We start from the raw sequence: 25247 nt of genomic DNA, 5'->3' as shown, positions 1-25247 counted from the left end.
GCCTCCGGAGGCTGTGTGGCTTTGTGTGGTGCTAGTGGGTGAATGCATCGATTCTCCTCTACGAAGTAACCTCCTCTATATATGTAGTGGCCGCCCCGGTCCTCTTCCCTTATCGTTTCGGCAGCAAGGGATCCCACAACAACCAATTTCAAAGGGGGACAGGGGAACATGCTTCCCCTGTCCAAAAGTAGTCTTCGCCAGCAAAGTGGATGCCAGGGTCTTGTTGTACCAGAATGGAAACCTTTAGGAGATGCTTTGGGAACCTCTAGTACATCCTTGCCCCCTTTGCACTAAAGGGGAAACTGCGCCGCCCAGTTGTCCGTTGCTCTCCGGCCCTTCCTCTCGGTCTTCCTTGACTACTGAGTCCGGTCCTCGCCTCGGAATATCTGCTATTCCGGAGGGGTCCTGAGGAGGCCCCCTGCGGGTCTTGATGTTGTTCTCGCGAAGCTCGGCCCCTCGCGAGGGCCTTGTCTTGAGTGGTGTCGGGCCCGTCAGTTCGCTTGACGAAGTGGGCCAGCCCTGGGCTGCATGCAGGCAAGTATGGGTACCCCCATTCCCGGAGCACCGACATAATTGGTGCTGGATCTTTCGGCTGCAGCTGTGGGGATGCACATGCAACCTGTGACACAAGATTGGAGTGAAGGGAGTAAGTGTTGGGGCTGCTAGTTGCTGGTTTTCTAAACTGACAGAAGGTGTTTGATGTTGGGTTGGGGGAGTTAACCTCCTCCAATGGCTTTGATAGTTAACAGGATTGGATGGAGGACATAATTAGGAGGTTACCAAATTTGAGCTCAATTGATCAAGTTTGACAATGTAAACTTGAAAATACCCACAAAATGGGCATATCAAAAATCTTGTGAGCAAATGTGGTCAAATCAGTTCCCCCAAATCCTATTCTTGGCATGCCCTCCTTTTTGGGGGTGAAGAGCACTCCTGCAAAGTTTTGGACCAATTGGACAAACTTGGCAATGTAGAGTTGTTCCAACTTGGTTCTAGACAAAAAGGGTTTCTCGATTATTTGGTGAACTAAACCACCTTGGATGGGGGTGAAACTTGGCATGATCACCAAATATAGCATGTGGGACATGCTAGAATTTTCTTAGAATTTATTGAGAATAATTCCTTTCAAAATACTTCAAAAGGTCAAAACAAACAGAAATTGCTTTGAAGGGTTTTGTCCAATATTTCGAACATGAAAACAGGTTGAAACTCTTATGTGTGGAAAATATATGTCCTTAGAGTCTTCCTAATTTTTTTTCGATTTTTCTAAGGTAGAAAAAAACTCACCAAGAAATACCATTTCTGGCCTTAGAAAAGGGTATATAATTAAAATAGTTAAAATGAATTTAAAATAATTATTTCATGGTTTTGAAGAGTTATTTTAATAATAGAATAAGAATAAGATCTTTGGGTAAAAGCACTCCGTTTAAATTAGGGACTTGTGCAAATCCCAAAGCAGGGGTTTGAAGCCATAAAAAATTTATAAAAATTGTTTTTGGTGATCCACTCACAAGCACACATACAAGCAATAAATATCAAGGCACTCATAGCACTCACTTAAAAAGTTCTAATTTATTCCAAATTTTGAAAGAAGACAATAGTGGCAAAGTGGTGACAAAAACAAGGTGTGACAAACCTATCCGCCTTAGAAGAATCTCGTCCACGAGATTCCTAAGCTTGGTGCTAAAAAGGTATAGAAACTCACATCTTAGATAGTCTTCACGCTCCCATGTTGCTTCTACCTCACTGTGGTTGCTCCACTGGACCTTGAAGTACTTGATGGTGCGGCTTTGAGGACAAAGTTCGGCTCCATCCAACATGCGGACCGGACTCTCGCGATAAGTGAGGTCTCGCTGAATATCAGTGTCCTTATAAGGATCCGAACGGTTTGGTGCGTGGAGGCACTTTTAGAGTTGTGACACATGGAAGACGCTGTGCAAACCCGAAAGTTTTGGAGGTAACTCCAACTGGTAGGCAACTTCTCCTCGCCTTGCGGTGACCTTGAAGGGCCCAATATACCTTGGAGAAAGCTTCTCCTTGATGTGGAAGCGCTTTGTCCCCTTGAGAGGCGTGACACGGAGGTACATGTGGTCTCCAGGGGTGAGTTCCATCGCACGATGTGTATCCGCATAGCTCTTCTGTGTTGGAAATATGCCCTAAAGGCAATAATAAATTTGTTATTATTATATTTCCAGTTCATGATAATTGTCTATTATTCATGCTATAATTGTATTAACCAAAAACCGTAATACATGTGGGAATATATAGATCACAATGTGCCCCTAGTGAGCCTCTAGTTGGCTAGCTCGTTGATCAATAGATGATCATGGTTTCTTGATCATGGACATTGGATGTCATTGCTAATGAGATCACATCATTGGGGAATGATGTGATGGACATGACCCAATCATAAGCATAGCACTAGATAGTGTTGTTCGTCTAATAAAGTTTTTCTAATGTCAAGTATCATTTCGTTATACCATGAGATTGTGCACGGATACCATAGGAATGCTTTGGTGTATCAAACGTCACAACGTAACTTGGTGATTATAAAGGTGCACTACGGGTATCTCTCAAAGTGTCTGTTGGGTTGTACGAATCGAGACTGGGATTTGTCACTCCGTGTGACGGAGAGGTATCTCTGGGCCCACTCGGTAATCCATCATCATATTGATCTTAGTGTGTGTAAGGAGTTAACCACGGGATGATGTGTTCTGGAACGAGTAAAGATACTTGCCGGTAACGAGATTCAACAAGGTATGGTGATACCGACGATCGAATCTTGGGCAAGTATCATACCAGTAGACAAAGGGAATTGCATATGGGATTGATTGAATCCTTGACATCATGGTCCATCCAATGAGATCATCCTCGAACATGTGGGAACCAACATGGATATCCAGACCCCGATGTTGGTTATTTACCGGAGAGGTGTCTTGGTCATGTCTGCATGTCTCCCGAACCCGTAGGGTCTACACACTTAAGGTTCGATGACGCTAGGGTTATAGGGAAATAGTTTACGTGGTTACCGAAGGTTATTCAGAGTCCGGGATGTCACGAAGAGTTCCGTAATGGTCCGGAGGTAAAGTATGATATATAGGAAGTGAGAATTTGGTCACCGGAATTGTTTTGGGCGACACCGGTAATGTACCAGGACCATCGGAAGGGTTCCGGGGGTCCACCGGAAAAGGCAACTAGCCCCAAAGTGCTCCATGGGATAAGAGTGGGAGGGAACCAGCCCATATGTGGGCTGGAGCGCCTCTACAAGAGGTCCAAGGCGCAGCAAGGGTGGAGAGGGGCAAACCCTAGGTGTGGGAGGCGAACTTGGGTCTCAAAGGCCCACCCTAGCGCGCTCCACCACTTGGAGGCCGCCCTCCTTGGACCCTAGGGTTGCCGCACCCTTTAGGGTGGGAAACCCTAAAGGGTGGGAGCCTCCTTACTCTCCTCCTATATATAGTGGAGGGTTATGGACTTTTGAGACACACAATTGATCTCTCCACGGCACGGCCATAGTCCTCCTCCTCCTTCTCCTCCGTAGTGCTTAGCGAAACTGTGCGAGAGTACCACGTAGCTCCACCGTCACCACGCCGTCGTGCTGCCGGAGCTCTCCCTCAACCTCTCTTCTATCCTTGCTGGATGAAGGCTATGGAGACGTAACCGGGTTGCACGTGTGTTGTGTTGGAAAAATGCCCAAGAGGCAATGATAAAATAGTTATTTTTATATTTCCTGTTTCAAGATAATCATTTATTATCCATGCTATAATTGTATTGAATGAAAGCATAGATGCATGTGTGGATATATAGATAAAACAATGTCCCTAGTTAGCCTCTAGTTTACTAGCCACTTGATCAAGAATGGTTAAGGTTTTTTGAACATATGCAAGTGTTATCACTTGATGACTGGATCACATCATTAGGAAAATGATGTGATGGACAAGACCCAAACTATAAACGTAGCATATGATTGTGTCATTTTGTTGCTATTGTTTTCTGCGTGTCAAGTATTCATTCCTATGACCATGAGATCATGTAACTCACTGACATCGGAGGAATACCTTGTGTGTATCAAACGTCGCAACGTTACTGGGTGACTATAAAGACTCGGATTTGTCACTCCGTGTGACGGAGAGGTATCCCGGGGCCCACTCGGTAATACAACATCACATATAAGCCTTGCAAGCAATGTGACGAAATTGTTAGTCACAGGATCTTGTATTACGGAACGAGTAAAGAGACTTGCCGGTAACGAGATTGAAATAGGAATAGGGATACCTACGATCAAATCTCGGGCAAGTAACATACCGAAGGACAAAGGGAATGATATACGGGATTATGTGAATCCTTGGCATAGAGATTCAGCCGATAAGATCTTCATAGAATATGTAGGATCCAATATGGACATCCAGGTCCCGCTGTTGGATATTGACCGGGGAGTGTCTCAAGTCAAGTCTACATAGTTCTCGAACTCGTAGGATCTGCACACTTAAGGTTCGGTGACGTTTCGGTATAGTAGAGTTATAGGTGTTGGTGACCAAAGGTTTGTTCGGATTCCCGGATGAGATCACATACGTCACGAGGGTTTTCGGAATGGTCCGAAAATGAAGATTGATATATAGGATTGTTTCATTTGGCCTCCGGAAAAATTTCGGGCATTGCCGGCACTGTACCGGGAGTGACGAATGGGTTCCGGGTTTTTACCGGGAGGGGGCCACCCACCCGGGAGAGAACCTAATAGCCCATGGGTGGCGCACCAGCCCTTGGTGGGCTAGTGAGGCCAGCCCAAGTGGACTATTTCTGGTAAGGGAAAAAATCAAGGAGGAAAAAAAAGAGGGAGGTGGGAAGGAAGGAAGGGACTCCTCCTTCCCCATAACCAATTGGAGTTGGAGTCCCTCCTCTCCCACTTCGGCCAATGCTCTAGAGGCTCCCTTGAGCCCCAAGGCTAGCCCCTCCCCTCCTCCTATATATACTAGAGGTTTTAGAATTTTTGAGACAACTTTTCCACGTGTAACCCTAAACCTCTACTTCGTAGTTCTTCCTCTAGATCAGTTTTATTCGGAGCTCGGGCGGAGCCCTTCAGGAATAGATCATCACCATCACCAGCGCACCGTCATGCTGCCTTAGAACTCATCTACTTCCCCGTCTCTCATGCTGGATCAAGAAGGCGGAGATCATCATCGAGTTGTACGTGTGCTAAATGTAGAGGTGTCGTCCGTTCGGCACTAGATCGGAACGAATCGTGGGACGACGGTGACTTGAATCACGAAGTTGTTCCACTACATCAACCAAGTTTCTTAACGCTTCCCGCGTAGCGATCTACAAGGGTATGTGGATCCGATCTCCCTCTCGTAAATGAACATCACCATGATAGATCTTCGTGTGCGTAGGAATATTTTTGTTTCCCATGCAACGTTCCCCAACAGTGGTATCAGAGCTAGGTTCATGCGTAGATGTAATCTCGAGTAGAACACAAAACTTTTTGTGGGCGTTGATGTTCGATTTGCTGCCCTCCTTAGTATTTTCTCGATTTGGCGATATTGTTGTATTGAAGCAGCCCGGACCAACATTACTCGTACGCTTACGAGAGGCCGGTTTCATCAACTAACATGCAACTTGTTGCATAAAGATGACTGGCGGGTGCCTGTTTCTTCAACTTTAGTTGAATTGGATTTGACCGGGGCGGTCCTTGGAGAGAGGTTAAATAGAAATTTGCACATATCCGTTGTGGTTCTACGTAAGTAAGATGCGGTCATACTACATACCCATAGCAGCCACGTAAAACATGCAACAACAAATTAGAGGACGTCTAACTTGTTTTTGCAGGGTATGGATGTGATGTGATATGGTCAAAGGCATGATGTGATATATTGGATGTATGATATGATCATGTTGTAATAGTTAAATATTGACTTGCACGTGATGCTACGGCAACTGGCAGGACCCATAGGCACTACTGAAATTCATGAATTTGCCGTCTGCCAAAGCGGACGGCAAAGGGTGGAACCACGGACGGCAAAGGCTTTGCCGTCGGTCAGGAGATGGCAAAGTAGACGGTAAAAAAATCCAGTAAAGAGGTTCTTTGCCGTCTGCTTTCCCAAAGCGGACGGCAAAGAAACTTTGCCATGAGGGGGCAGACGGCAAATTAACTGGGACGACATATATTGCAATGTCCCCGTTAAGTGTTAACGGCAGGCCTCCTCCCTTTGTCGTCTGCCTCCCCCCTTTTGCCATGTGGGGGCAGACGGCAAAGAGGGGAGAAAGAGGGGGCAGATTCCCCCCTTTGCCGTCTGCCTCCCCCCTTTGCCATGTGGGGGCAGACGACAAATAGGGGAGAGAGAGGGGGCAGATTCCCCCCTTTACCGTCTGCCTCCCCCCCTCTGCCATGTGGGGGCAGACGGCAAAGAGGGGGAGAGAGGGGGCAGATTCCCCCCTTTGCCATGTGGGGGCAGACGGCAAAGAGGGAAACCAGCCCCTTTTTTATTTATTTTTTGTTATATCCAGCATTTTTAACAATAATTAGGATATATATATATATATATATATATATATATATATTTGACATAAATAAATTTCTTTCCGTACTCATAACCATATTAATATAACCTCTTATATCCAGCTTTCAAGTTGCATCCACGTGCATACAAAGTTTCATATATTACACCAGTTTCATCCACGTGCATACAAAGTTTCATATATTCATATACTACAATAGTTTCAATACAACCCATGGTACAAGAAATCATATCAATATTTTCGAAGCTTCCCGTGAAGTGAAGGTAATCTGCAAAATCACAAATAAGAAAGTTAGAAGAATAATACTAGATGAAGTAGTGTATATATAGGTTATTTCGGAGAGAAATTAGCTAAGTATAGACCATTCAGGAGCTAACTAAGCTAATTATGTCATTTAGGTGGAACCCTAGCTAACTATAGGTCGTTTCGGAGCTAACTTGGGTAAAATAGGTCATTCCGGAGAAAACTATGCTTATTAAGCCATTTTTGATCTAGCTAGGCTAATTATAGGCCATTTAATACCTAAGTTAGGGGGAATAGGTCATGTTGCAGCTACGTAAGCCTTATTTTGTCATTTAGGAGAGAACTTAGATAACTATAGGTCATGTTTTATTAAATAGACCATTCAGGAGCTAACTAAGCTAATTATGTCATTTAGATGGATAATTAGCCAATTTAGCCTTTGTTGGATGAGTCTAAGCTACGTAGAAGAAGAGAAATAGAAGAAGAAGTAAAAGAAGGAGGAGGAGGAGGAGGAGGAGAAGGAGAAGGAAGAGGAGAAGAAGAAGAAAAGAAGAAGGAGAAGGAGAAGGAGGAAGAAGGAGGAAAAAGAAGGAGAAGGAGGAGCTCCTTCTCCTTCTTCTCCTCCTTCTCCTTCTTCTTATCCTCCTCCCTCTCATTCTTCTTCTTCTCCTCTTCATCTTCTTCCTTCCTTTCATTTTTCCTCTTTCTTCTCCTCTCGTCCCCTTCTTCGGGCTAAATTGGCTAAGAATGCCTTTTTGGAGCTAATTATGTCATTTCGAGGATAATTAGCTAAGTATAGGTCATGTTTTATTAAATAGACCATTTAGGAGATAACTAAGCTAATTATGTCATTTAGATGGATAATTAGCCAATTTAGGCTTTGTTGGATGAGTCTAAGCTACGTAGAAGAAGAAGTAAAAGAAGGAGGAGGAGGAGGAGGAGAAGGACAAGGAAGAGGAGAAGAAGAAAATAAGAAGGAGAAGGAGAAGGAGGAAGAAGGAGGAAGAAGAAGGAGAAGGAGGAGCTCCTTCTCCTTCTTCTCCTCCTTCTTCTCCTTCTTCTTATCCTCCTCCCTCTCCTTCTTCTTCTTCTTCCTTCCTTTAATTTTTCCTCTTTCTTCTCCTCTCGTCCCCTTCTTCGGGCTAAATTGGCTAAGAATGCCTTTTTGGAGCTAATTATGTCATTTCGAGAATAATTAGCTAAGTATAGGTCATTTTTTATTAAATAGGTCATTTTGGAGCTAACTAAGCTAATTATGTCATTTAGATGGATAATTAGCCAATTTAGGCTTTCTTGGATGAGTCTAAGCTACGTAGAAGAAGAGAAAGAGAAGAAGAAGTAAAAGAAGGAGGAGGAAGAGGAGAAGGAGAAGGAAGAGGAGAACAAGAAGAAAAGAAGAAGGAGAAGGAGAAGGACGAAGGAGGAAGAAGAAGGAGAAGGAGGAGCTCCTTCTCCTTCTTCTCCTTCTTCTTATCCTCCTCCCTCTCCTTCTTCTTCTTCTCCTCTTCTTCTTCTTCCTTCCTTTCATTTTCACTCTTTCTTCTCCTCTCATCCCCTTCTTTGGGCTAAATTGGCTAAGAATGCCTTTTTGGAGCTAATCATGTCATTTCGAGGATAATTAGCTAAGTATAGGTCATGTTTTATTAAATAGACCATTTAGGAGCTAACTAAGCTAATTATGTCATTTAGATGGATAATTAGCCAATTTAGGCTTTGTTGGATGAGTCTAAGCTACGTAGAAGAAGAGAAAGAGAAGAAGAAGTAAAAGAAGGAGGAGGATGAGGAGGAGGAGAAGGAGAAGGAAGAGGAGAAGAAGAAGAAAAGAAGAAGGAGAAGGAGAAGGAGGAAGAAGGAGGAAGAAGAAGGAGAAGGAGGAGCTCCTTCTCCTTCTTATCCTCCTTCTTCTCCTTCTTCTTATCCTCCTCCCTCTCCTCCTTCTTCTTCTCCTCTTCTTCTTCTTCCTTCCTTTCATTTTTCCTCTTTCTTCTCCTCTTGTCCCCTTCTTCGGGCTAAATTGGCTAAGAATGCCTTTTTGGAGCTAATTATGTCATTTCGAGGATAATTAGCTAAGTATAGGTCATTTTTTATTAAATAGGTCATTTTGGAGCTAACTAAGCTAATTATGTCATCTATCTATCTTTTATTAAAACACTAGAAATAACATAACTAAGTTAGGGTCAAGCACGGTGGCTCTGGCTTGTTTCACCTGGAGAAGGCTGCCCTGGAGAAGGCTCGACTGTAGAAGGGTCGTGCAATGCGTTTCGGGAGATATTCTGCACCAAACATCGTTTGCAATGTGTAGTTAGCATGAGGACACTCTTAAGATCACTCCACTGAAATGAAACTCACCGTCCCCGCCACGTTAACGACTGGCATCGGCGGAGGGACTTGGCCATTCTTCTCGCACATAGACTGTACATTCGGTTTCGACAAGTCAAACTTTTTATTTATTAATGAAATGGACATTCAAATGCAAGATTTGAAATAACATGAAGAAGAAACTTACCACGAAGAGCTCGTATATGGCCCTGGTAGATGCATCATTCTGTGCCCTCTCCGCCTCCACCAATGCAGTCGTCCTCTCCTCCAGCTCCCTAATTTCCTTATCCTTCTCCGCCATAGCCGCCTCCATTGCCTCTCTCTCTTTCTGAATAGCAGCCTACAACACAACTCATTGTTAGCAATGTAATTATATTGGTTCCAACGCACAACATAATGCGGAAAGATAGTTGAGTCCATTAAACTAACCTCGATGGCGAGCTCGACTGGCCGTGGACGACGTGTTATCTCCGGACAAGAGCTCGTTTGGCGAGCCTTTATCTGCCGGAGAGTGCTAGGACAACGTATAAGGCCGTCTTCAATGGCAATCGAGCCATGGGGCCTCCCGTTGCCAGCTATCATCACCAGGTCTAGATCAATAGGCCCCTTGCTCGGGTTAAAGTCCTCCCCTTTCCTCGCCTTCCCGTGATCTCTGTACTTCAGGAGCTTGTCGTGGGAGGATATGTTGGTGAAGTTTTCTGGATGCTCGAGGTCAGACTCAGAGAATGCCATGACCTTCTTTTACGGGTCAGTATGGGCCATCGCATACAGGTTGTACATCTGTGGCGCCTCCGTCTTATTGTGACGCGCCTAAAAGAGAGAGAGAGGAAAATTGTATTGGTAAAGGGCTCAAGATAGCATTAAGAATGAATTGCATGAGGCATGAAGCAAACCACATACCCAGTTCTCGCCAAATTGGATTAAGTTGACGCTCCTTTTCATAATCTCTCTGGGTGGCAAATTTAGTGGAATGACAAATACAGGCCAACAACTGTATTGTGTTGCCGTCATACCATACACATTGAACCCATCCGTGCTGATGGCAACTCTAGGTTGCCTTGGATCTTCCGATTTATCCTTATGTAATGCATCGAAGTGCCTCCACGCAAAACCATCTGAAGTGTGTACCAGCATCTTGTTCCCATCCGCATCTAGTTCGGTTCTTTTGCCCAATTTGTGCCATGTCATCTGTCTGGCCGTCTGTTCGACCATGAAAAGACGTTGAAGCCTTGGTACGGTTGGCAGATATCGAAGAACACTAATGGGGATTTTGGTCTGATTCTTCTCACCCATGTCGTTGTCTACCACAATATACGTGGAAGAATTGCAAATGGGGCAATAGTTCAAGGCCGCATACTCAAGCCTAAATAAGGCACATGCATTCTCACAGGCATGTATCTTCTCAGAGGGCATCTTAAGTACAGGGAGGATCTTCTCTGACTGGTACAGGTTTGCAGGCAGTACATGGCCTTTGGGTAGAAAGCGTACAAATATCGTCATCATCGCGTCGTAGAATTCTCTTCCTAGGTTGAATTGAGCCTTCAGAGACATTACTTGCGCGATGGCATCCAGCTGACAAAGCTCAGTCTACTCGTGGAGAGGACGTTTTGAAGACTCCAGCATTTCATAGAAGGCCTTTGCAGATTCCTCCATCTCATTGTCCGAATCACGAGCATCATCAAAGTCTTGCACCATGTCTTCAATCCCGGTACCATGCTCGTCGGTGCGACGACGAATCACCTCAGCTCTGGCACGTTTGTCAGACTCACCATGAAAAGTCCACACCATATAATTAGGCGTAAAACCCCACTTCTGTAGGTCTCTGTCTGCTTTTCCAGTTGTCGCAGTTGGGACAGGGGCACCATGTTTTATGCTGGCCATTTGCAAATGCGGCTCTCACAAACCCCCTGGTTTTTGTTAACCATTCATGGGTCATGTCTTTCTGACTAGGGTGACCAGTGTACATCCAAGCACGATCACTCATGTTGCCTAGCTACCTATGGGGGCACAAGAAATAAATATATAATTCATCATCTATATTCATACGCTAATCAAGTTTGTCAGTTTTATTACGTCCATGCAACCTACACGCTAATAGGTAAAGATAGGTCCTAATCCCACCCGAGTATGTGTAGACTGGGTTCGTTTTCCCATGCTCTGCTCCAGATGCGACGCAGAATTTCGGCAGCACCTCCCCGCTGTTCTCCTAATACACGTCTCGGCAATAAGCAGAGAGGATGTGTACCCGGAGAACAACATGGGAGGCACTGACGAAATTCCGCATCGGATCCGGAGCACAGCATACGGGAAAACAAACCCAATCTACACATACTCGGGCTGTCCATGGATAATGTTGGACAATTCGAAAGGATGGCGGTTATAAATATGCAAAGAAATGCATATTTATAGATGTCGCCCTTTCAAACGGGTTTCGCATACTGGTCACGCATACTCATTATTGAAGAAACCTATAGCTAGCAAGTTTCATCGGCACGAAGACCGGGACAGAGCAAATTAAGGGGGTAGGAGGATAAGTCATTTGTGCTCACCAACAAACACAAGGGCGGAGGTCGTCCAATGCACGTGGAGGTCGTCGAACAACTGCACATTGAAATTCACCCGATCAACACAAATACGATGTTTTTATCATTAACATAATCAGAAAATATGTGACCTAACTCATAATGTACAAAATTATGACCCCGTGGGTAGGGGGTCGGGGGTCGGGGGTAGGGGATCGGGAGTCAAGGGTCAGTGGCGTGGGGGGTCGGGGGTCGGGGGTCGGGAGTCGGGGGTTGGAGGTTGGGGGTCGGGGGTGAGTGGTGTCGGGCGTCGGGAGTTGGGGGTCGGGGGTCAGCGGTGTCGGGAGTCGGGGGTCGGGGGACGGGAGTCGGGTGTGAGTGGCGTCGGGGTCGGGGGTCGAGGGTCGGGGGTTGGTGGCATCAGGCGTCGAGGGTTGGTGGCGTTGGGCCTCGGGGGTCGAGAGTCGGGTGTCGGGGGTTAGTGGTGTCGGGTGTCGGGGGTCGGAAGTCGGGTGTTAGTGGCGTCGGGGGTCGGGGGTCGAGGGTCGGGGGTTGGTGGCATCGGGCCTCGGGGGTTGGTGGCGTCGGGCGTCGGGGGTCGTGGGCGGGGGGTCGGGGGTCGGGGTCCTTTTCTTTCTTCTTCTCCTCTCTCCTCTTTTTCTTCTTCTTCTTGTATATCCCTTGTGACCTCACTCGGCCTCCATAACTCTAACTTTCTATTAATCCCCGTTACTAGAAATGGAAACTATCTAGAATCTAGTGTTTTTTTTAGATTTTTGCTTTCCTCCTTGAAAGAAGTGACCACCATTGCAAAAGCACAAAGAAGCAACCGATGCATATATCTCGGGATAACTATCATTTCTTATATGTGCCACCGGAACTGTCCGTTCCTTGCGTTGCCCCCCTTGTGCCTCCCTTAACCAGGCCCGTGGATTGCTTTACATATGGATGGAAGCAAAAGGCCCAAATTCTAGGAAATATAAAAGGAAATCAGCCCACTATTATGGAAGCAAAGAGGCCAGCCTAGTACACCATACGAATAGTTATCCCTAAAAAAATAGTTCAGATCTCATCCAAGTACTTCGTTTCCAACCTGCTCCTGCGATCGTGTTCAAAACATGCTCCTGCGATCGAACCTGTCACCGTGGCCAATTGCTAGATGGTGATCTATTGTATTTTGTTGCCGAGAAGGAAGGGGGCACAAAGGCGCCATCATGTCGATCCATCGACACATTTTGGCTGGCGGCCAGACCAATGATCGACCAAACGAAGGGAACAAGGTTAGATCGATTTTAGCATTAGATTAGTTTGTGTGTTTCAAACCACATGTTTTTGCAGTTATCTCTAGAACCATTTCCTTTTTTTCCGAGTAAATCATTAGATTAGTTTGTGCCTTTCAAACCATAACAGTGTAATGGTAGAACTAGACATCAAAAATTAGCTTGAAAATTACTGATCTTTGATACTAATACTTGGAAATAAAATTTCATATTAATATGGAATGTAATCTTTATTTTGTTTACTGAAGAATGACCAAATATAAACTAGCTAGGGGGTTGTTTGGATCAAAGCACATAAGCATTCAACCAAAAAATTCGGGGTTGACCAGATGATATATAGCCTTTGTTTTGGTTAAGGTAAAATTATTTAGCTCATCCTAACCCCATCTGCTATTCGTCTCAAGCTATCTAGAGTCAGGTACAAGGAAACATCATCGTCAGATGCACTGAAATGAAAAAAGAAAGAAAAAATTGAACTCACCAGGGAAGTTGCCGTGTGAGGGGTGTGGCCGCGGGGAGGGGGTGGACGCAGGTAGGGGTGTGGCTGCCGGGAGGGTTGTGGCCGCGGGGAGGGGGTGGCCGCAGGGAGGGGTCGTTGGGAGGGGTGTGGCCGTGGGGAGGGGGTGGCCGCAGGGAGGGGTCGCCGCAGGGAGGGGTGTGGCCGCGGGGAGGGGGTGGCCGCGGGGATGGGGTCGCCGCGGGGAGGGGAGCGCCGCGGGGAGGGGGTCGCCGGTGGGAGCGAGGCTGTGCGGCGGCGGGCGCCGCGGGGAGGGGTCGCCCCGGGGAGGGGTGTGGCCGCAGGGAGGGGCCGGGGTGGCCGCGGGAGGGGGTCGCCGCGGGGAGGGGGTCGCCGGTGGGAGCGAGGCGGTGCGGCGGCTGGGGCGAGTGACAGTGAGCGCGAGGGGGAGAGAGACAGTACTGTGTGGGGGGGACAGAGAGAGAAAGTGAGCGTGAGGGGGAGAAGACGGCCGTTACACTGTCCGCTCCTTTGCCGTCCGCGCCCCGACGGCAAAGGCCCCAAAGGCAGACGGCAAAGGCCGACACACGGCAAAGCTAGCATTCTGTCGGGCACGGCAGGCATGGGACCCATCCGTGCTCTTTGCCGTCTGCCCTTGGTCCCTTTGCCATCCACTGGCAGACGGCAAAGGGCCGACACATGGCAAATAGTATTTTTGCCATCTGTCATCCCTTTGTCGTCCGCCTTGTGTTAACTGACGGCAAAGAGGTTCTTTGCCATCAGCCACCAGACGGCAAAGGGATGGTTGACGCTAAAGAACTGGATTCGAGTAGTGAGGGTTGTCTTTAAACTAACGTTTGTGTTTGTAGATGCGTTTACTATATTACTAGGTTGTAGCTTTAGTTGTAATAGCAAAGATAGCACGACAACCTCGATGGCGGCACGATGATGGAGATCATGGTGTGGCGCCGATGACGATGAAGATCATGTCGATGGTTTGGGGATGGAGATCAAGAAGCACAAGATCATGGCCGTATCATGTCACTCATGAATTGCATGTGATGTTAATCCTTTTATGCACCTTATCTTGGTTAGAATGACGATAGTATTATAAGGTGATCCCTCACTAAAATTTCAAGCTAAATTTGTGTTCTCCCCGACTGTGCACCGTTGCGACAATTCGTCGTTTCGAGACACCACGTGATGATCGGGTGTGATAGACTCAACGTTCACATACAACGGGTGCGAAACAGTTGCACACGCGGAACACTCGGGTTAAACTTGACGAGCCTAGCATGTGCAGACATGGCCTCGGAACACAAGAGACCGAAAGGTCGAGCATGAATCGTATAGTTGATATGATTAGCATAGAGATGTTTACCACTGAAACTACACTCAACTCACATGATGAGTGGACTTGAGTTAGTGAATTTGGATCATGCCACACTAAAGTAACTAGAGGGATGTCTATTTGAGTGGGAGTTTATTAGTAATTTGAAGCTAAACTCTAATTGTCTTGAACATAGTCTAAGTCCACTTTGCAATATTTTATGTTGTAGATCAATGGCTCACGCAATAGCAACCCTGAATTTCAACATGTTCCTAGAGAAAGCTAAGCTGAAAGATGATGGTAGCAACTTTGTAGACTGGGCTCGTAATCTAAGGCTCATCCTACAAGCTGGGAAAAAGAATCATGTCCTTGATGGAGCGGTAGGAGATGAACCACCCACTACGTCTGATCAAGATGTTTTGAACGCTTGGGAAGCACGTTAGGAGGACTACTCAGTAGTTCAATGTGCAGTCTTGTATGGCTTAGAACCGGGACTTCAACGATGCTTTGAACATCATGGAGCATATGATATGTTCCAGGAGTTGAAGTTTATCTTTGAGTAGAATGCCCAGATCGAGAGGTATGAGACCTCTGATAAATTCTATGCTTGCAAAATGGAGGAGAATTCGTCTGTCAGTGAGCATGTGCTTAAAATGTCTGGGTACTCAAACCGTCTAGATGAGCTGGGGATTGAACTCCTACAAGAGGCTATCACTGATAGAATTCTTCAATCACTGCCACCTAGCTACAAGAGCTTTGTGCTGAACTATAACATGCAAGGGATGAATAAGTCACGCGGTGAGTTATTCACAATGTTGAAAGTCGCAGAGTCAGAACTCCGGAAATAACATCAAGTGTTGATGGTGAATAAGACCACTTGTTTCAAGAAAAGCGGCAAAGGCAAGAAGGGTAACTCCAAGAAGAGTGGCAAAGATGTTGCTCCTCCGACGAATAAACCCAAGGCTGGACCTAAGCCGAAAACTGAGTGCTATTATTGCCTGGGGATGAGTCAATAGAAGCGCAACTGCCCCAAGTATTATGCTGATAAGAAGGCAGCCAATGCCAAACATGGTATATGTGCTATACATGTTATTGATGTGTACCTAACCAACTCTCATAGTAGTGCCTGAGTATTTGATACCGGTTCTGTTGCTCATATTTGCAACTCGAAGCAGGAACTGCGGAATAAACGAAGGCTGGCAAAGGATGAACTGACGATGCGCGTGGGAAATGGTTCCAAGGTTGATGCAATTGCCGTCGGCAGAGTCTCACTTCAGTTGCCATCAGGATTAGTTATGAACTTAAATAATTGATATCTAGTGCCTGCATTAAGCATGAACATCATATCTGGATCTTGTTTGTTGCGAGACGGTTACTCATTTAAGTCAGAGAGTAATGGTTGTTCTATTTTTATGAGTAATATATTTTATGGCCATGCACCCAATGTGAGGGGTTTGTTCATATTGAATCTTGATTATGATGACACACATATACATAACATTGAGACCAAAAGATGTAGAGTTAACAATGATAGCGCCAGCTTTTTGTGGCACTGTCGCTTAGGACATATTGGTGTAAAGAGCATGAAGAAACTCCATGCTGATGGGCTTTTGGAGTCACTTCATTTCGAATCACTTGACACGTGCAAACCATGCATCATGGGCAAGATGACTAAGAATCCGTTCTCCAGAACAAGGGAGCATGCAAGTGACTTGTTGGAGGTCATACATACTGATGTGTGCGGTCCAATGAGTGTGGATGCGCGCGTCGGATATCATTATTTTCTGACATTCACTAATGATTTGAGTAGGTATGTATGTGTCTACTTGATAAAGCACAAGTATGAAACGTTTGAAAAGTTCAAGCAATTTCAGAGTGAAGTTGAAAATCATCATAACAAGAAGATCAAGTTCCTACGATCTGATCGAGGGGGCGAATATCTGAGCTTCGAGTTTGGTGCTCACTTAAGACAATGTGGAATCGTTTCACATTTGACACCGCCTGGAACACCACATCGTAATGGTGTGTCCGAACGTCGTAATCGTACTTTGTTAGATATGGTGTGATCTATGATGTCTCTTACCGATTTGCCATTATCGTTTTGGGGTTATGCATTAGAGACAGTTGTATTCACTTCAAATAGGGAAACATCAAAATCCGTTGAGACGACAACATATGAGCTATGGCATGGCAAGAGGCCAAAGTTGTCCTTAAGGTTTGGGGATGCGATTCTTATGTCAAAAAGCTTCAGCCTTAAAAGCTGGAACCCAAAGCGGAAAAGTGTGTCTTCATAGGTTACCCAAAAGAGACAGTTGGGTAAACCTTCTATCTCGGATCCGAGGGCAAAGTGTTTGTTGCTAAGAATGAAGCTTTTCTTGAGAATGAATTTCTCTCGAAAGAATTGAGTCGAAGGAAGATAGAACATGATGAGGTTGTGGAACCTCTGCTCCCTCTAGATGATGGCGCAGGGCATAGGGAAGTCTCTATCGAGGCAACACCGGTTAAGGAGGAAGCTAATGATGATGATCATGAAGCTTCAGATCAATTTACTATCGGACCTCGCAGGTCGACAAGATCACCTACTGCTCCCGAGTGGTACGGGAATCCTGTCTTATCTATCATGTTGCTAGACAACAATGAGCCTACAAATTATGAAGAAGTAATGGTGGGCCCGGATTCCAACAAATGTTTAGAGGCCATGAAGTCCGAGATAGGATCTATGTATGAAAACAAAGTGTGGAGTTTAGAAGTATTACGTGAAGGTCGCAAGGCTATTCAGAACAAATGGATCTTTAAGAAGAAGACGGACGCGTACGGTAATGTGACCGATTATAAAGCTTTACTTGTGGCAAAGGGTTTTTCACAAGTTCAAGGAGTTAACTACGATGAGACATTCTCACGAGTAGCGATGCTTAAGTCCATCCGAATCATGTTAGCAATAGCTGCATTTTCCGATTATGAAATGTGGCAGATGGATGTCAAAACAGCGTTCCGTAATGGTTTTCTTAAGGAAGAGTTGTATATGATGCAACCCAAAGGTTTTGTAGATCCAAAGAATGCTACCAAAGTATGCAGGATCCAGCGATCCATTTATAGACTGGTGCAAGCATCTCGGAGTTGTAATAAGTGCTTTGATGAGGTGGTCAAGGCATTTGGGTTTATACAAGTTGTTGGAGAATCTTGTATTTACAAGAAAGTGAGTGGAAGCTCTGTAGCGTTTCTAAAATTATATGTGGATGACATATTGTTGATTGGAAACAATGTGGAGTTTTTAGAGAGCGTAAAGGATTACTTGAACAAATGTTTTTCAATGAAAGACCTAGGAGAAGTTGCTTACATATTAGGGATTAAGATCTGTAGAGATAGATCGAGGCGCCTAATAGGACTTTCCCAAAGCACATACCTTGATAAAGTTTTGAAGAAGTTCAATATGGAGCAATCCAAGAAGGGGTTCTTGCCAGTGTTACAAGATATGAAGTTGAGTAAGACTCAATGTCCAGTAACTGCAGAAGCTAGAGAAAAGATGAGTACCGTCCCTTATACTTCAGCCATAGGGTCTATCATGTATGCAATGTTGTGCAAAAGACCAGACGTCAGCCTGGCCATAAGTACGGCACGCAGTTTTCAAAGTGATCCAGGAGTGGAACACTAGGCAGCGGTCAAGAATATTCTGAAGTACCTAAAAAAGACTAAGGAAATGTTTCTCGTTTATGTAGGTGACGAAGAGCTCGTCGTAAAGGGTTATGTCGATGCAAGCTTTGACACCGATCCAGATGACTCTAAGCCTCAAACCGGATACGTATTTATTCTCAATGGGGGTGCGGTAAGCTGGTGCAGTTCCAAGCAAAGCGTCGTAGCAGATTCTACATGCGAAGCGGAGTACATGGCTGCCTCGGAGGCAGCTAAGGAGGGTGTCTGGATGAAGCAGTTCATCATGGATCATGGAGTTGTGCCGAGCGCACTAAATCCAATAACTCTGTTCTGTGACAACACTGGTGCCAGTGCTCTAGCCAAGGAACGAAGGTTTCACAAGAGGACCAGACACATCAAACGACACTTCAACCTCATCCGCGACTATGTCAAAGGAGATGCATGTGTGGATATATAGACAAAACAATATCCCTAGTAAGCCTCTAGTTGACTAGCCAGTTGATCAAGGATGGTTAAGGTTTTCTGACCATATGCAAGTGTTGTCACTTGATGACTGGATCGCATCATTAGGAGAATGATGTGATGGACAAGACCCAAACTATAAACGTAGCATGTGATCGTGTCATTTTGTTGCTATTGTTTTCAGCGTGTGAAGTATTCATTCCAATGACCATGAGATCATGTAACTCATTGACACCGGAGGAATACCTTGTGTGAATCAAACGTCGCAACGTTACTAGGTGACTATAAAGGTGCTCTACAGGTATCTCCGAAGGTATCCGTTGAGTTAGCATGGATCAAGAGTGGGATTTGTCACTCCGTGTCACGGAGAGGTATCTTGGGGCCCACTCGGTAATATAACATCACATATAAGCCTTGCAAGCAATGTGACTAAAGTGTTAGTCACGGGATCTTGTATTACGGAACACGTAAAGAGACTTGCCGGTAACGAGATTGAAATAGGTATAGGGATACCAACGATCAAATCTCGGGCAAGTAACATACGGAAGGACAAAGGGAATGATATACGTGATTATATGAATCCTTGGCAAAGAGGTTCAACCGATAAGATCTTCGTAGAATATGTAGGATCCAATATGGACATCCAGGTCCCGCTGTTGGATATTGACCGAGGAGTGTCTCAAGTCATGTGTGCACAGTTCTAGAACCCGTAGGATCTGCACACTTAAGGTTCAGTGACGTTTCGGTATAGTTGAGTTATAGGTGTTGGATTTTTCATCTTTAACGCTCATATCATGGCCCCCTGTTTTCTGTCATAGGATACATCCATGCATTTTTCATATTTATCGCTCATATCATGGAATTCATTTCAGAGAACCCCTGCTTGGAGCATAATTGTTGTTCTATTTGGTTGATGGTTTATGCCATGGAATTCATTTTGAAGAACCCATGACATGCCATAATTGTGTATTTGTTATATGGATGTTGTATGTCATGGAATTCATATGAGAGAACCCATGTCATAGCGTAATTTTATTATTTTATGGCTCATGCCACAGAATTCGTATGGAAGACTCCATGTCATAAGATATTTTATATATTCAAATGAAAGGAACCCATGCGTAGAGTATTTTATGAACTTTTCCACACATGGCATGTCCACGTCCTTGATCCGAACCACAAGGACGAACCTAAGGGCATGATTTGATGAGTTATATGTTCCTTGATCCGAACCAAAACACCGAACCTAAGGACATGATTTGGTGAACTTTATGTTCCTTGATCCGAACCAAACGGTCGAACCTAAGGACATGATTTGGTGAATTTTATGTTCCTTTATCCGAACCAAACGACCGAACCTAAGGACATGATTTGGTGGATTCTATGTTCCTTGATCCGAACCAAACGGCCGAACCTAAGGACATGACTTGGTGGATTTTATGTTCCTTGATCCGAACCAAAGGGCCGAACCTAAGGACATGATTTCGTGAATTTTATGTTCCTTGATCCGAACCAAACGACCGAACCTAAGGATATTCTTTGATCTACGAGAAGAGATGACTCCTTGATCCGAACCAAACGGCCGAAACTAAGAGCAAAACTTCATGATATGAGAAAGAGAGAAAAATCCTTGATCCGAACCAAACAACCGAAATTGAGGACAAGATTTCATGTGCGAGAAGAGAGAGCTCCTTGATCCGAACCAAGCGGCCAAAACTAAGGGCATGAGCGCAACATAATATCTCACCTTCTCACCTCCTTGGGGAAAACCGAGTTTCCTCTCCTTACTTCTCCCTTTCTTTCGGTGTGCTTTTGTGTATAGATGATACGCTGTCTACTACAGAGAGGACGAAGAATGCCAGCGACAGAAAAAAGCAGTGGGAGGGAAGGAATGAATGACGGGGCCACGCTGGAGCAGCCGAGGGACCGTGTATTTATAGGGAAGCGGGGGTGTGCAGCGTTGCCTCTCAATCGCCATGCGCACCAACCTTTGCGTTTAATCACTTCTGTTAGAAATTAATTAGTAGATTAATTCAAGGGATATGTCTAACCCGAACAGTCGTGTCTCCTCTTTATGTCTATTGCCAACAGGCACCTGTTCTGGAGGGATGCCTCCGAACAAACACCTCTTCTTCGCACCTCTTCCAGATGTCTATATACTTGAGAATCAATAGAAATAGGACTACTGGTCCATTCACTTCAATTCAATCTCGTTTTACTCTAACACGTTATCAACATTCTGCTCTCGATTAGAGAAATAGGCCACATCGAAAGGACGACGGTGGATGCATTCGCGCGTCACAATGAATCACCGACGACACACTCGAACCAGTGTCGTCGATGCCGCTCCCACGGCCGGCCCTCCGCAGCAACGCCCTCCGGCACGCGCGCGACGTCTTCATTGTTGCAAACCCGCTCCAGGACAGGAGACAGCGGCATGCCAGCGGCGCAGCGTCGCTCCCTCCGACCCGCGCGTGGTGCAAAACGCCTCTCGGCGGCTCCTGCCGGCGCGGCGGCAGATCGGGTGTGGTGCCCTCCAACCTATTAGATGCTCCGGCATAAGCGGCAGTGGGACTGCGGGAGGCGCGCAGACGACCTCCGGCGAGACTCCTCCTGCAGCACGGAGATCCAGCGCGGCGACATCAAACGGCCGGCATAGCGCGCGACTGCTCACCCGGCGCATGCGTAACCAGCACATGTCGGTGCTTCGTCCCGTGAACGGTGGTGACGCCGATGGCCCGCGGCTTGCACGCGCAGCGTCTTCCTTCGACTCTCGGATGTGTCACCAGCCCCGACTGCCTATGGCGTGAGGCGACACCTCACGCGCTGCTCCTCCGAGCACGTCGCTTCGGCCCATGACGGAGGCTAACCGCGTCTGCTGCGCATCTGCTCTTTGTGGTAGCGGCTCGTAGCACAGCGAATATCTCAGGCCACCAACAGCGGCACCCACGACTTTGCAGCGTGGCCAGCTATGACGCCCGGCCTGGCGTTGTGGCTCGGCAGCAGCGGCGAATAGCCACGACCCTTTTCGGCGTGGAGGCTACTGCAAGCAACGGCATGACCGACCGGCGTGCCTGAGCAAAGCAACGGCGGCGTTAGTTTTCCATTGACTACGGGCTACAAGCATGAACGAGATAAAGAATTTTGGAAACCTTATCCCTTTGGTAGTTTTGCAATTTGGCCGTACAGGAGAAGAAAACGCATCTGGAATCGCTGATCAATATGAACATGATGGAGCGGCAGTGATTCATACACATGTATCAAGCCAACTACCAAGGAGAAATCAGATCCATCGCAGTGGAGTCTGAAGCGACCCCCGACGCGGTAGGACCTCCGGCCGATGGCGGTTTCTAATCCCTACTTAGACACAGAAATTTGGGATTTCTTATCTCTTTGATTGATGAATTTGTAATTTAACCCTTAGGTTATGCATATAAGTCGTTAAGTTTCTCTTCGGCCATCAGGTTAACAAAACTTTATGGTTTAACACCAAGATCATCCCAAATTACATACTACATAATTATACAAAATGGTGATTTGAAGATCTCATATCTTCATATATTTGCACATGTAAATTATGTTTTCCACCTATATGTATTACCTCAGTATTACTATTGCAAACACCGTTTTGCTTTCATTTTAGATCACATTTCTTCGGAATTTAGGACTGCAGATATTCCCTATGACATGTGATTTGGGGACAACAACTATAATTTTGTAATATAAATTATATTTCTTGCAAATGTTGACATACATTCAAACAAGAATGATAATGTGTCATACTTAATATGACTAGCCCAAATTTTATTTATGAATCCAAGGTATTGGTGACATCTACTGTATCATATGCAGATTATTCACCACTACTGTAAGGTCTACATCTTTTATTTTAACAAGACGACTACTTTCGATGTGCTCTTCCAAATATTAATATTAGATGTGACTACCTCAAGAAATCATAAGGTAATACTGGCATCTACTGCAAAATTTTTGCACACTATCCACTATTACTGCAAGGTCTACATCATGTCATGTCACCCTGACAGATGATTACCTTCAAAGTGATTTTCTTCAAAATAGCATAACATAAGGTAATAGAATTATGAACATCTACTAACAAAAGTCAGACTATGTTTTCTATTACTGTGAGATCTACACCATATTGGTGATTATCTTCAAAGTGTTATCCTATATAAATTGAGGTCTACACATGTGGCTATAAGGCATCAGCTGTATTAGAATTTCCTCCTCTGAAGCATTTATTGTTCTTGTTCTTTAAAATATTTTACTCTCATAGTAAATATTGTTCTTGCACATTTTGCTTGAATATGTCATAGGAAACTATGAAAATATTTGCATATACGTGTGATTACCTTCTACTACATTCGTAAAATGCATGTCAAGCCCACGTCACTATTTCTAATTATAGTGTCATCCATAGATCAAGATGGATGCCATAATTTATAGAGAGTGTCTCAAACACTATTGCAAGATCCACATCACATTGTGGTTGTTATTTTCATAGTGACAAAGCAATGTTAAAATTGCAATGTCTATGTTTTTGGCCGTGACTCTAAAGTCACACTTTTCTCATGAATGAAGTCCAAAACATTAGCAATAATTTAATAACATGTGTTATATTGAAGGATCCACCCAGGTTCACCAAGGATCACCTTGACCATGATTGTTCTCAAACAAATCATTTATTTATAGATGCCACTTACTCCTAGAAGTAAATTAAATAAATGCATTAGCATTTTCAAGTAACGCATGGCTCACATTTCCAAATACAGTAAGTACATGTTAGGTGAGATTATTTATTGTAAGATGATTTACGACATCAGCCGTTGTATCCACCCGAGGTATTATTGCTACTATAACCTCACCTTTGGAATATGTGTCATGGCTATTCTCTTAATAGCTAAGTATGATCATATGTATTTCATCTGTCACCTACTTCACTTAGTTCTCAAACTAAGTACATAATGGATGAATATTTATTCACCTTGAATAGTTCCCTTTAAGAGAAACATGCTGCCCCAAGCACATTTGGAATGATCACCCAATAATTTTTCAAGACCTCAAGTCTATCGCAACTTACAATTTGGTAATTATAAAATCAACTTAAAGTTGAGATCTCATGATATGACATTTTCATATGCAGATCAGGTTGAAAAGCCCTTGATACACTTTACATCTCCTTATGATGGTATCACCATTTTCATGGTAAAGAAACATGTTATTTCTTAAACTCATCATATTCACCCAACGGGTGCTTCAAATATTTGCTAGCATTGAGAATACTATGCATGTGAGTGGTCACAAAATAAAACAATGAGGCATTCAAAGTAAAGTGGAGGATAAAGACAACCAATGGCATAATTACCTTTTAATTAGTAATTTATCATTTTAAAAAGATTACAAAGACAACTCTCAAGTTTGTCAAATGTGTGGTTACATGAATATCGTACCTATGATTACCAAACCCTCAAACATATGGTCAAACCACACCATGAGTTTATTAAAAGGCAAATAAGTTCATTGTGGTATTTGAAAATTTGCAAACATACGACCAGAAACTATTCTGGTAAATGATGTTCTCGAATCTTCATCAGAAGGAGAACCAAAAATATAGTGCAATAAAAGAATGATCAAGTCATTTGTTCCTATGATATGTTTGCATAACTCATTTTTTCGTAATATGGGAGACCTCATGTAATATCCCGATTATTCCCAAAATATTGTTCGCCTATACTCGTACTACTACATGTAGTATAAATGTCAAATATCCTATTTCTTGGACATTATATTTGATAATTTTTGCATGTATGAATCAATTCATACTCAGTTTTGTTGCGTACACAATAATTTTCTAAATCTTACAAAATATTTGGTTTTAAGCCTTACAATCCAGGTTTGGGGTTGTTTAGAAAATTATTGAAAATTCTATTGGTCACAACTTAACAAGTTGCAAAATTTCCCAAATCATCAGATTTTATGTGCACCACATGTGCCATAAGGGAAATTAATTTAAGGAACTCTCACCTTACAATTCTAAATGAGCCAACTCATTCTTCCTTGAATAGATTCAGAAGATATGTGCATTCTCAACCATTGTGTGGTATTTTATAGATACTTTATGGTACTAATGAAAACATTTATAAAATGATTTCTGGTGTGTCTCTTGTCACACAAACCATGAATGATATAACTAAATCAATTGCTCAAATTCTCAAAGTAAGAGCAAGTTATCCTAAACAAGGGATAAATTCATTCGAATGGACAACTTTGTTGAACTCATTTCACAAGAAATATCTGATTATATATAATACTTTATGTACATACCCAAAATGGTTTAGTTCAATATCTTATCAAAGATAGTGAAATTAATAATATGACCAAACTTATAGAATCATGATTTACTAGCCTCATGCTAGACAAATACGGCATTACACACCGTAAGTACGATATAA

At 44.3% G+C, this 25247-nt stretch overlaps 1 long non-coding RNA gene across 1 annotated transcript; it reads right to left on the bottom strand.

Annotated features, from left to right (window-relative positions):
- Window positions 1-20821: 20821 nt before the first annotated feature.
- LOC123430034 lies at window positions 20822-22299 on the bottom strand. Its single transcript, XR_006622827.1, has 2 exons — window positions 21927-22299; window positions 20822-21848 (listed from the first exon to the last, which is right to left on the bottom strand). It is a non-coding gene; the product is annotated as an uncharacterized LOC123430034 (long non-coding RNA).
- Window positions 22300-25247: the final 2948 nt, after the last annotated feature.

Source organism: Hordeum vulgare, chromosome 2H, assembly GCF_904849725.1.
Source record: "Hordeum vulgare subsp. vulgare chromosome 2H, MorexV3_pseudomolecules_assembly, whole genome shotgun sequence".
Classification (NCBI taxonomy): Eukaryota; Viridiplantae; Streptophyta; class Magnoliopsida; order Poales; family Poaceae; genus Hordeum; species Hordeum vulgare.
This window is presented reverse-complemented; position numbering and strand designations above follow the sequence as displayed.